The sequence below is a fragment of the Loxodonta africana genome, chromosome 10 (genome assembly GCF_030014295.1).
Source record: "Loxodonta africana isolate mLoxAfr1 chromosome 10, mLoxAfr1.hap2, whole genome shotgun sequence".
Classification (NCBI taxonomy): domain Eukaryota; kingdom Metazoa; phylum Chordata; class Mammalia; order Proboscidea; family Elephantidae; genus Loxodonta; species Loxodonta africana.
In genome coordinates this window covers 107,699,921-107,713,996 of record NC_087351.1, presented here as the reverse complement: position 1 = coordinate 107,713,996, position 14,076 = coordinate 107,699,921, and positions in this window count along the sequence as shown.

Sequence of the window (14,076 nt, the reverse complement as noted above, 5' to 3'; positions counted from 1 at the left end):
GACACAGTGTCTGCAACAATGGGCTCAAGCATAACAACAATTGTGAGCATGGCGCAGGGCCAGGCAGTGTTTTATTCTGTTGTACATAGGGTCACTGTGAGTTGAAACCTACTGGATGGCACCTAACAACAACAACAACACATCCTTAGAGTACTTAATACAATATTTGTTGAGGGTAAGGAGCTAAAGTGATCAATAAGCTTCTTAAATAATGACTTATGTCCTTTTAGTCTCCAAATATTTTCAAAATTGAAGCACGTTTTTAACTTACACACAAAATCCCAAGGAAACAGTGGTTAAAACAAGATTGAAGTTATTTCTCTCTTATATAAGTCCAGGTGTAGGAGTAGGTTGATATGTTGGCTATGCTTTGTCAGGGACCCAGGCAGGGTTTCTTCTATTTTATGGCTCTGCCACCTCTAAGTGTTCATTTGCCTAATCCAGATGGTTCATTGCCATAGTCACCTTCCCACCAATAGGAAGGGCTAAAGAAAGAAGGAGAGAGCACACCTTTTCCTGTGGAAGGAATGACCTAAAAGTTTTCTGTCATTTCCACTAGCATTCCATTGGCCAGAGCTTGGTCACATGGTTACACCTAGCTGCAAGGGAGGCTGTGCAATGTAGTCAATATTTCCTGATAGCCAACACCGCCAGTAGCTGCTTAGCCATTACTAAGCAAAACCTGTTCCTCCTGTCCATTATCAAGCAAAACCTTAAGTGATAGCACTGTGTGTGGCTCAATTAGCCGCTGTTGAGACCAAGCAGAACCTGCGCCCTCCTGACAGTACCACTGTCAGAACCAACCTGCCTTATTAGACAACCCAGTGGTAATAATAAAAGAAACAACCACCTTAAACCTAGCTACATTGTTGCCTTCACAAGCCACCCCTGGTTTTTGGACACAATTGCTTACAAATAATAAACCAAAACCAAACCTGTTGCTGTTGAGTCAGTTCCGACTCATAGCAACTCTACAGGAGAGAGTAGAACTGCCCCACGGGGCTTCTAAGGAGTGCCTGATGGATTTGAACTTTTGGTTAGCAGCCAAACTCTTAACCACTATGCCACCAGGGTTTCCCATACCAAAAACGGATCAAGTTTATTACAGCAGACCTGATTTGAGAGATGAGCTTCTCAAAATCCCTGACCTTGAGATTTTACCGAAGAAGTAGCTTCATGGAGAATGGAAAATGATACCCTGGATATTCCATAATGACACTCGGAGAAACTCTTGAAGCTGAACTGCTTCAGCCAGGAACTTCAGCTCAAAAGGCTGAGCTCATCGCCGTGGTAAGGGCTCTCCAACTATCAAAAGGCAAAACAGAGAACGTTCATATGGACTCAAAGTACGATTTGGAATTTTGCACGCTCATGGAGCCCTTTGGAAAGAAAAGGGTTTCCTCAATACTGCAGAACAGAAAATTAACTATGCAACAGAAGTCCTCCAGGTACTGGAAGCAGCCTGGTTACCAAGGAAAGTAGCAATCGCCCATTGTGGAGGACACCAGAAAGGAAATACAGACATTATTAAAGGAAACCAGAGAGCCAAGGAAGCTGCAAAAGCAGTGGCCGAAACTGACTCACAATCTGCCCCTGTGGCCCCCTTGATGCTCCAGATAGAGATCCCCCAAAAAAGAAGACCCAGGGTATTAAGAAGAGGACCTCAAATGGGCCGAAGAGTGGGGAGACATTCAAGATGTAGGATACTGGGAAGTGTACTCCACAAGGAAAAGTTCTAGTTCCCAAAAAGATACTGTGCCCCATTTTGAAAAAAGCCCATGCATCCTCCCACTACAGACATGAAAGTATGTATGAACGGGCAAGACAGCATATATTAAGCACTAAAGTTCATTCCACCATAAACAAAGTTACCAAAATGTGTCCCATCTGTATGAAAAATAATCCAAAACCTCATCATCTTCCTTCCTTCCCTGGAATACAGTACCAAGGCCCAGCCCCCGGAGAAGATTGGCAATTAGATTTTACTGAAACACCTCGCACTATTGGAAACTACAAATACCTTTCAGTTTTTGTAGATACCTTTTCCAGTTGGGTTGGAGCCTTCCCATGCAGGACTGAAAAAGCTAAAGAAATAGCTAACCATCTTATACAAGACATGGCTCCATGATTTGGATTACCTGCTTCCGTGGGAAGTGACAATGGACCTCACTTTGTAGCTGACATAACCCAAAAAGTCGCATATTTCCTGGACATCAAATAGCGGCTACATGCAGCCTGGGACAACAATCCAGTGGAAAAGTTGAAAGAATGAACACAACACTTAAAAGACACGTAGCAAAGACATGTCAAGAAGCAAAATTAACATGGATATAGGCTTTCCCTGTAGCCTTGTTTAGGGTTAAGCCGGCTCCCAGAAGCAAGCTCAGATTAAGCCCTTTTGAGCTAGTCTACAGGAAGCCCCTCCTGAAAAATCGTGGGCTGACGAATGGTGACCATTTGTCATGGATTGAGTTGCATCCCCCCAAAATATGTGTTGACTTTGTTAGGGTACGATTCCCAGTATTATTTGGTTGTGTGGAGACAACCCATGGAGCAAGACAGCTGAGTGCCTTTGCCCGGAAGGCTTCCTGGCCGAGTGGGGTGCCTCTGGGCACTTATTAGTGGAGCTACAGAGCTTTGGAACACTTGCCCCTGCAGGACAGATGAGGGCGAGGGGCCAAGAAACCAAGAAACAGAAGCTGAAGAGACAAGGAACACAGGAAACTGAGCTGCCTCGGTCTCAAAAGGTATGGCCACAACTTCTGGGGTTTCAAAGGGTAGAGCCATGGCTTCTGGTGTTTATAAGCCACGGCCTCTGATGTCACCACTCAGATGGCCTAGGAGAATGGTGTGCCTAAATCTGAGGGAGCAGAGTTGCAGTCCTAGCGGGCATGGAAGGCTGAGCTGAAGCCCAGGGCTGGGGGGCCTCCACTCAGGGAGTGTGGCCAATACCTAGAGTCTGGAGGGCAGGGCCGTTGTGTAAATTGTCTCAGAGAACAGAGGATTATTTTCAAGCCTTGAGGGTTAATGTAATGTGTTCTGACGACTTGCTTGGTGCCTGTTCTGCCTTCTTCCCCTCCAGTTTCTCCCATTTGTAATGAAAATGTCTAGCTTGTACCTGCCTGTTGCACCATTGTACCTTTGGAAGCAGATAACTTGTAGATTTCACGAATGAAGAGGAATTTTTGGATTTTGGATTTGGAGTTGATTTAAGACTTTTGCTATGATACGATGGGGTGAATGTGTTTTACACGTGGCAAGGACATGAACTTTAGGGGACCAAAGGGTGGAGTGCCATGGATTGAATTGTGTCCCTCCAAAATATGTGTCAACTTGGTTAGGCCTTGACTTCCAGTACTGTGTGGTTGTCCTCCATTTTGTGATTGATATAATTTTCCTATATGTTGCAAATCCTAATCTATGCCTGTGGTTAATGAGGCAAGATTGGATGATGTTGAAGAGGATTAGGGTGAGCTGTGACACTCTTGCTTCGGTCACATCCCTGATTCAACGTAAAGGAAGTTTCCCTAGGGTGTGGCCTGAACCACCTTTTATCTTATAAGAGATAAAAGGAAAGGAAAGCGAGCAGAGAGTTTGGGACTTCATACCACCAAGAAAGCATCACTGGGAGCAGAGTGCATCCTTTGGACCTAGAGTCCTTGAGCCTGAGAAGCTCCTCAACCAGGGGAAAATTGATGACAAAGACCTCCCTCCAGAGGCGACAGAGAGAGAAAGAAGTCCCCTGGAGCTGACACTCTGAATTTGGACTTGTAACCTACTAGACTGTGAGAGAATAAATTGGTGTTTGTTAAAACCATCTATTTGTGGTATTTCTATTATAGCAGCACTAGATGACTAAGACACCATTTAATTGTATTAGGTGAAAAAAATGTACAAGAGTATTTGCTTTCTTTGTTTGCTGTCCTTTACTGTCTTTACAAATACACCTTTGCCAGACAAGAACACCCTCCTGAGGTGATGGTCCATCCATTTCAGCCTGGAGATTGAGTTCTGCTCTGTGCCTGGAAAGACGAGCCTCTCCAGCCCAAGTGGAAAGGACCCTTCGAGGTGCTTCTCATCACCCATACAATGGTCAAACCGAAAGGAGTCAAACCTTGGATTCACCAAACCTGGCTGAAAGCGGCACCTCCTCCAGACGCCAACCCTACAATGACAACTCTAAAGGACAACTGAAACTGCGAGCCATCACGAGATCTGAAATACCTGTTTAAGAGACTCTGAGTTTTTAACCTACAGAGTTTGTTAACTGTGGTTTTTTTCCTCCCTGTTCATATTTCACCTGTTTAAGATAGAAGGTCTCTTAAGCTAGACCGCATTTCATGCAAATATGAAGCTATGGTACCTCACCTCCATTCTTCTCCTAACTCTGTCCCTCACATGGTCTTGGCATTGTAAAGCTTTTGTCAAATTAGCACAATCAATAGCAAGTGAGACCAACGTGACTAAATGTTGGGGTTGTTTTTGTGCGTTGTCAGTATGTCAGAAAGCTGCTTGGCTTCATGTTCCTCACCAAGAAAGGTCAAATATCTTTGACTGGCTCACCTCCTGGTTACCTAACTATAACCGGCTAAAGCATTTGTTTACTGTTTTTGTTTTCTTTAGTTGTAACAGAAATTTTTGTCTGCTATTCTATACAGTACTTTCCTTTTTGTATATCTTGGTGCAAGCTAAAAAAACAAACAAACAAACATACAGAGAAGCTTATGTTCAATACAATCCGCTACATCAAGGAGCCATTGCCCAATTTAGAAGATTCTCTCCACAGCCCATCTCCTAAGAGGAGGAGGGATACATAGTCAGTGCACCCAGGAGCTGCTTAGCCATTATCTAGCAAAACCTTAAGTGCTAGCACTGTGTGTGGTTCAATTAACAGGTGCTCTGACCAAGCAGAACCTGCACCCTCCTGTCCATTTTTCTCAAAGCACTGTGTGTGGCTGAAGCCAGTCAAACCCAGTTTATTAGACAACATGCCAAAGAATGCAATTTGTCTTACTGCGCCTGGGCACCATGATAACCTGTGTAGTCCATAATGTTCGTAAATACTTCCTTGTGAGAGGCGGTATAAAAAGTTCTGCCTCCATTTGTTCGGAGAGCTTGATTTGAGGTATACAGCTCCTTGCTCCTTGCCTGCGTGCTTGCAGTAAATGTTCTTCCTCCCTCCTCACCTCGGTGTGTCTTTATTGACAGGAAGCTGCACTGAGCAGGACCTGCTTAGGGTAATATTCTGGCTAATAAATGGGGTCCTATTACTGTGAGAAAGATGCGAAAAGGCCTGGGGGATGACTAATAATCTTGTCCTAACGTGTTAGCTGAGTGTACCCAAGTTCTCCAGCCTTCAAGAAAGCCATCATTTCCTTTAAAACTCAACTGACTTAAACTGAACCTCCATCTAGTGTGAGGCAGACAATCCCCTCCCCTCCCAGGTACTGCCGAGGGTACTTGGGAAAGGCTGACTTGTCTTGGTACCCACCTGTCACCTGAAACTCCAAACTGAACACCTCACCTCTGGCTGTCTCAGCCTCTTCTCTGGGCTTTTACAGCTGTCATTGGTCTGCTGTGCCTCAAGCATTGGTGAAGGTCCTTACTTCTATTCTGCAGGCACCGTTCATGCAAGGGTGGCGCTTGTCACAATGTCCCCCAGGGCCTAACAACAACATAAGGGAATTCCGATGCAGGAAAAGAGAGCAGAGTTGATATCAGATAGTACTGTTCTAGAATCCATCAGCCACTCCTCTTTGGAATGGTGCCCTCTAGACCGTCTCTCTACTAGACACTGGGGGCTGCAAGATTCTAGAGCCTGTTTGCCTCCGAGTCAGCAGTTCCTTGAGCATAATCTCTCATCTGAGTCCACGAAACCCCGCCCCCACCTGTGAATATCACCAAAGAAAGCAAAAAAAGGAAATCAGTTAAGAGCATAACGATGCCTGCTGAGATGCCCATGAGGAAGAGGTCTTTGACATCGTTACTATACACAGAGTGTGGTCCAGGGACCGGGAGCATCAGCGTCACCTGGGAGCTTGGTAGAAATATAAATTCTTAGGAGCAGCCCCCCAAACCCATAAACCCATTGCCATAGAGTCAATTCTGACTTATAGCAACTGTATAGGACAGAGTTGAAGTGCCCTCATAGGGTTTCCAAGGAGCGGCTGGTGGATTCGAACTACCAACATTTGGTTAGCAGCTGAATGCTTGGCTGCCGTGCCACCAGAGCTCTAATCCTAATAATTCAGAATTTGCATTTTAATAAGATCCCCTGGTGATCTGTGTGCGTGTTAAAGGCTGAGAAGTCCTGCTTTATAGGCTCAGCAGGCCAGGTCTCTATCTTTGTGCCTTCATTTGACTTTCCCTTCTAGTTCCCGCTCCCTCCGTTGAGATTTGCCCTGCCTCTGCATGACATGGTTTATCAGAGTCTTGGAACTCATGGGGAGTGCTTTGGCCACAGGCAGAATCCAGTTTTCACTGGAGAATCACATAAAGGAACTCTGACGCAGGAAAGGAGAACAGAGGTAATATTAGACAGCACTGTTCCAGAAGAACCAGCGAATTTAAAAATACTATGGATTTTTGTCCCTGCTCTTCATGGACTTCACAGACTGACAAATGCTTTTCCATACCTCTGTCGTTCATTTATTCCTTCTGGCATCCATTCCGCAAGTATTTACAAAGTGATCCCATGAGCCAGGCATTGTCCTGGGCCCAGGGTATCCTGCAGTGCGCAGGACAGTAATGACGCTGCACCTCCTGGTAGCCCTGACTGTGTGGCTTTGGAACAATGAAATGCACTCAGTGGAAAGAGGAGAGGCACAATCTGGGAGTCCACAAACTTTTTCTATAAAGGATCAGATAGTAAATATTTCAGACTTTGAGGGCCACATACGTATTGTTTCTGTCACATATTTTTCTTTCTGTTCCTCCCCCTCCCCACAATCTTTGAAAAATGTGAAAAACATTCTTAGCTTGCCAGTTGCACAAAAACAGGCTGTGGGCCAGATTTGGCCTGTGGGCTTTAGTTTGCCAACCCCTCGACAATCCTCTTAAATAGTCCTGCTACAAAGTAGCTGGATACACATGGAGCTATCAAGTGACAGGTTCTCAAATCGAGTTCTACAAATTTTATGTAGAATCTTACTGGGGAGTAAACCACATCGCTGCAGCAAGGGAGCCAGGCACTCAAGAGGGAATACCAAGGGCTTCAATTTGAGAAAGACAGCTATCCCCTTTTATACGAATCTTTGAAGAAGTTAGCTGGGAAAAGCAGATAGGTTCTAGAAGGTGTCCTTTAAGCAAAGACGGGTCCTTTTGAAGTGCGGCACATCAGTGATGGGCCACAGGTCCTTTTTTTCTTTGCAATAGGTGCAAGGGTTCTTGATTTTACGATGAGGACGTCTCAAGAGAATGTGGGTTTGGAAACTGTTAGTAAAGTAAGGTTTAGGTGGAAATACCTGAGGCTTGTCTAAACTGGCTACAACCGCTTCTGGCTGATAGAGTCCGGAAGGGCGAACAAAATATTTTCACTCTCTTAGCTCAAGCTCAAGTCACAACTTCCAGCCATGCCTTGTCCACAGAGGTTTTGGAGTTTAGGTGAACTTCCTTGCTCCGCTCCCACCTCTCAATCTCATCTCATCCTGCTAGAAACTGCAGGGATCCCCCATTTTTTTGAATCTCCTCTTTCCTCTCTCCATGCTCTGTGGCCCCTTGGTCCTGTTTGTTGTAGGCTGGTGTCATAGAGTTGGGTCCAACTCAAGTGCAACAACCTTATGTGTAACAGAATGAACGAGTGCCCGATCCTGCGCCATCTTCACAATCATAAACAAGCTTGTTGTTGCCTCTTGTTCCAGGCCCCCAGCGGTTGGAAACGGATGGCAACAACAAGCTTGTGTTTGTTCACACCCACGCTGGTCTCCAGCTGTGTTTGCCCTGAGCACGGGCAAGATGCTGGCTGCAGGTCTGAGGCAAGACTCTCAAATTCCTTGCAGTCCCGCTGGCCCCAGGCTGGGTACTTTCGGAGTAGCAGAGCCTGCAGAAGTATTTCAGGGCAGGGAGAACCCTAGCTCTGTTGATTCGTTTAGTCATCCCTACTTTCTTGTTTTCTTTTGGGGAGGGAAGGGCTACTGTTGCCATCATCAGCTTCTATTTCGAAATGACCTGGTGTGTTCCATGTTGGTATAATCTCGGTTTTTCTGGTAAATGAAGCCAGTTGGAGCTGGATGAACCTGGCATCTGCCTCTTACAAACCGGCTGACCTTACAGGAATTTGCACCTTTCCAAGGTTCCGTTAAGGTCTCTGGGTGGCACAAATGTTTTGTGCTTGACTACTAACCTAAAGTCTGGAGGTTTAAACCCACTGTAAAAATGGTATGGTGGGGGCATCCGACCTCCTCTAACCTCACATTGAGAAGTAGAACCCAGTTTAACAGTCCAAAGCTCTGAGACAGAGGTCAAACATAGCTCCTCCTCCAGCCTTTTTATCAATTCTGACACCAGAATTCCCTCCCACAGCACTCTCTACTTCTCTGCTGAGTTTAATAATTCATTGCTGTGGCCACACAGAACTCACGGTGATGGGCTTTATTAGAGAAGTCACAGGTTACAGTTAAGGATCAGGATATAGTTCTTCCATCAGGAGAGCTTTTCGGTCATGCCTGCAGGCGGGCCACTCTCTGGCCCTCCACCTAGTGGCTTTTCGGCCCAGCCGCTACTCTGCTTGGGCTGGAGTTACAAAGCTCATTTAGTTCTACCACCAAGGGCCTGGAGGTCCCCCACTCCACCAGGAGCATCCTGCCCAAAGGTGCTCAGCTATCTTGCTCTGTGGGTCAGTAAGCCTAGATTTGCCAACAAGTACCCAGAGGCACCCCACTCTACCGGTAAGCCTCCACCCGAAGGCTCTCAGTCCTCTCACTGGCACACCCACAGTAGCCACCTTGTTCTGTGAGCCCGGAAGCCCACCGCAGCATCTCGCTCTGGTGTTCTGGTTTTGCTGCCGCCGTTTCTCTGTCACCGCTTCTTGCCATCTCACCCATCTACAGTGTTACAGCTTTCTCTCTCTGTCTTCTGGGTCTAGGAGGTTCTCAGCACAGGGACTCTGAGTCGAAAGGATGCACTCCACTCCTGTCTCTTATTAGTGGTAGTGAGGTCACCCTTTTCTGCCTCTGGGATGGCTCATTTTAAGCCTAGTGGGATGACAAAACTGACCAGTCCCCTCATTAGGGTTCCATACACCTTATTTGCACAGTCCGATTCCTACAATTTTTCAGTTCAAAATGGCCAATACCAGTCCATTCCAGCTCACTAATGCCTAAGATATTGATGTTTATGCATTCCATTCCATTTTTGACGATTTCCAAGTTTCCTAGAGTCATACTTCCTACATTCCACATTCTTCTTATTAATGGATGTTTGCAGCTGTTTCTTCTCATTTTGAGTAGTGCCAAGAAATCAAAAGACACACTGCGTTGGGCAAATCTGCTTCGAAAGACCTCTTTAAAATGTTGAAAGGCAAAGATGTCACCTTGAAGACTAAGGTGCACCTGACCCAAGCCATGGTGTTTCCAATTGCCACACATGCATGTGAAAGCTGGACAATGAATAGGGAAGACCAAAGAAGAATTGGCCCCTTTGAATTGTGGCTTTGGCAAAGAATATTGAATATACCGTGGGCTGCTGAAAGAATAAAAAAATCTGTCTTGGAAGAAGTTCAACCATAATGATCCTTAGAAGCAAGGGTGGCAAGACTATGTCTCACATACCTTGGACATGTTATCAGGAGGGATCAGTCCCTGGAGAAGGATATCATGCTTGGTAAAGTACAGGGTCAGTGAAGAAGAGGAAGACTCAAAAAGATGGATTCACACAGTGGCTGCAATGGGCTCAAGCATAACAATGATGGTGAGCATGGCGCAGGACCGAGCAGCGTTTCGTTCTGTAGTACATAGGGTGCCAATGAGTTGGAACCGACTCAACAGCACCTAACAACAACATTCCCACAAATGTGTCTTGGAAGAATGACAGCCAGAATGTTCCTTAGAAGCAAGGATGGCAAGACTTCATCTCATATACTTTGCACATGTTATCAGGAAAGACCAGTCCCTGGAGAAGGGTATCATGCTTGGTAAAGCAGAGGGTCAGCGAAAAAGAGGAAGACCCTCAATGAGATGGATTGACACAGTGGCTGCAACAATGGGCTCAAACAGAGCAACAATTGTGAGGATGGTACAGGATGGGGCAGTGTTTCATTCTGTTGAACACAGGGTCTCTATGAGTTGGAATCGACTTGATGCCACCTAACAACAATGTTCCCAAAAGGGTGTCATGCCCTTTATTTTGCATTATTATCAAGTTGTCCATTCCCATTGTTGGGCTGCAAGCATGTTATTTGCATAGCCTCATCCATTCGTTTGGTGGGAGTTACAGACCATGGTGAGAAAGGCCATATAAAAGCAATCCACGACATCACAACCACCCAATGGTGCTGTGGAAGAAAGACCTGGCAATCTGCTTCTTTAAAAATTACAGCCAAGAAAACTCTATGAAGCAGTTCTACTCTGTAACACATGGGGTTGCCATGAGTTGGAACCAACTTAACGGCAACAATTTGGTTTTTTCTTTTTTTTTTTGGAGCCTCTATTTCTTTTCTCTGTGTAAAATGGTGCAGGAATTCCTTCCTCACTCCCTCATTCATTTATTCATTTGTTCACTCTGCTAGACTCGGAGGCAACAATACTGTAGGTGTTTCAAAGATACGTCCACAAATTGTTTGACACTCTGTCTTAGAGTTCTCTAGAGAAACAGAACCAGTAATATACATAGAAAGATAGACAGATAGATTATGGATAACATATTATGGATACAAATTATGCATAACATTGCAAAGAATGGGAATTCCAGAACACTTAATCGTGTTCGTGCAGGACCTGCACATAGATTGAGATGTCGGCAGTTTAAATCCCCCAGGCACTCCTTGGAAACTCTATGGGGCAGTTCGACTCTGTCTTATAGGGTCGCTATGAGTTTTTTTTTTTTTTTTTTGAAGGCAGACCACACCCTATGGAACTCTCCTTTCAACTGACTGATTACATTAGATTACATTGTGGAAAGTGATTATGTCACGTTGCATTAGATTACATTATGGAACAGCAACTAGTCTAGTGCTTGGCCAAACCACTGGGAACCATAGCCTGGCCAAGTTGACACATAAAATTAACCATCACCCACTCTTCCCTTCAAGAGATGGAGCTTCATGCCTTCCCTGTAAGTCGAACTAGACTCTGTGACCTGTTTACTAAGGATAGAATATGGCAGAAGTGATGGTAGGTCACTTCAGAGACTGGGTTATAAATAAACTGCTACTTCTGGCCTGCATTCTTCCTCTCTCTCTTTTTCTCATCACTAATGCTAGGAGAAGCCATGTCACTAGCAGCCCCATGGAGAGGCCCACATGGCACAAGTAACTGAGGTCTCCTGCCAACAGCCACGTGAGTGAGCCTGGAGGTGGATCTTTCGGCCCCTGTCAAGCCTTCAGATGGCAATAGCTCCAGCTAAAAATCTCCTGAGAGGCTCTTAGCCAGAGCCACCTAGCTAACTCATTCCCAGATTCCTGGCCCTCAGACACTGTGGGAGATAATGTTTATTGTCTTAAATCCACTAAGTTTTGGGGTAATTTCTTACGCAACAAGCAATAACAACACAAATACACATCTTCTAGCCTCTTGGCTCTTAGAATTAAAGGGAAGACAGTAAATGGGGAAATTTGAGGATTATATAAGGAAGTATAGGCAAATCTTGGAATACAGTGTCTGCCACATACTACATAGGTGATGTCTCAGTAAATATAAGCTCTTCCCTCCTTCCTCGTGTTTAAACAAATTTACTCGTCCTTCCTTTACCCACACAGAGACCCAGTGATGATGATAATGACAATCCTAGTTGTTCTGTTCTCTATGCTCGAAAGCACATGGATTCCTCATGAACACTGTCAGAGGGTTATCTCTGTTTTACATATGGGGAAACTGAGGCACAGAGCAGTGAAGCAAGTTCCCATGGTCACACAGCTGGTAAGTGCAGAGCTGGGATTCCAAACCAGGCATCTGGCTTTGGGGTTGTCATAAGGCCAATTGGTGCCTTCCATAATTTGCTGCCTCGGCGTTCATTAATTCTTCCTCATTGCCCTTTCACCCAGTTTCTGACATGTTCGCTCCTGTCTCTTCACACAGTCTCTCAACAGTGTCTAGCTGGCCCTCCTGGACACCCTCCATATGGTCTTCTGTGATAGGAGCCCATTACTATCTTGTAACCCAGTCTCTTGATGGCTGTATTTACTCTTGCCCCCTCCCCTGCCATATCCCATATGGGTGCCCGTGATTAAATCTCCTTTTTCCCCACTACTAAATGTACTACAGGAACCCTGGTGGCATGGTGGTTAAGAGCTCACCTGCCAACCAAGTCCAGTAGCTCGAATCCAACAGCTGCTCCTTGAAAACCCTGTGGGGCAGTTCTACTCTGTCCTATAGGGTCACTATGAGTGGGAATCAACTCGATGGCAAAGGGTAATGTACTAGAAGGAGCTCCAAACGAATAGTTAAGTCCTCAACTACTAGCTGAAAGTTTGAGGGTTTGAACCCCTGCAGAGGTATCTCAGAAAACAGGCCTGGTGATCTGCTTCCAAAAGGTCACAGCCCTGAAAACCCTATGGAGCACTGCTGCTCTGCACACAAAGGGTTATCACAAGTCGGAATCAACTTCACGGCAATCAACAGCAACGATGCACTAGAAACTTCTAAACTGACCAGTTAGACTTCAGCCCGTGAAATCTAGCTAACCCCAGTCTGCCTGCCGTGTGCAGGCCCTCTCCTGCAGTTTTAGTTTGTCGTTGCCTTGTCCCGGGGCCCAGCCCCCTATGTGGCGCTGCGTGGAGGTGTGCTGTAGTTTCTTGTCGGGGATAGTTTCCTCTCTGGGAGCTGGGAGTACTAACTTCTACTTGTTTTCTGGCCTTCCTGCGTCAGTCTCACTCTCTCGTGCCCACCTAACACACCATCTCCGACACCCACAGACCCCACTTTGGGTCAAAAGTACTTCAGGAGTCCACCCTTTTATCATCTTCTCCAACAACCGCAGCTCCACGCACAAGCTGGCCTGGCCACAGCCTAAGGGTGGGGACAAAGTCACCTCAGAGAGGAGAGGCCGTTTACAGAGCTGATTCAGCAGGATAGTGGGTGTCCTGACTCCAGGCACAATACCAGCCTGGGCAAAGAATCTGGTTCAGAAAACAGGAGTTTGAGACCAAGCGGTACAGATGTAATGTGCACCTTTGGACATGTTGCTTCTCTCCTCCGGGCTCCCACTCCTTGTGAGTACAGCGGTGGGCTTCTGGATTCTAGGGATGAGGGGTGAAGGTACCGTGTGGCTACAGAGCTCTTAGTTCACGATGGGGCTATTGAAGTGAGGACCTCGCACACCCTACTTCTCCTGGTCCTCACCCCAGGGTAGCTTGGCCTGGCCTCAGATACTCAGCCGCTCACCACCTAGCCCACAGGGACTAGTGGGGCACCCCCTGCGTGTGGCATTTTCTGTCCATTGGTCACCTCCTGCTTTTTACTTGAGCTACTGTGGCTCTTTCCATGTTTCCGAGGCTTCTAGTCATCACAGTTTTGATCCGGAATTTTGACCCAAGCACCTCCCTGGCATCTCTCCTTGGCTCTCTCACAGGCCCTCAAATGGTGATGCCCTAAATCAAGACCCCTTGATGTTTCCCCCAGACCCACTCCCCTAGTCTTCCCAGCCTCAGCAGATGGAGCCTCTTCCCCACCAGCTCACGTTAGGAACCTGGAAGTCACCCTCTCCCGACGCTTCTCCTCAGCTTGAGGTGGGGCCTCCCTCTTCCATATCTCTGAAGCCCGCTCCCTACTCTCCCTCCCTGCTGCCACCCTCTAGTCCCAGCCCCCACCATGGTGTCCTGTGGCCATGGCCGCTAAGTGGTCTGCACGCTTCCATGCCTACCCCACCCCAGGCTGCCTTCTGCGTAATCACCAGAACTCCCAAAAGACTTGAAAGCAGTAACAC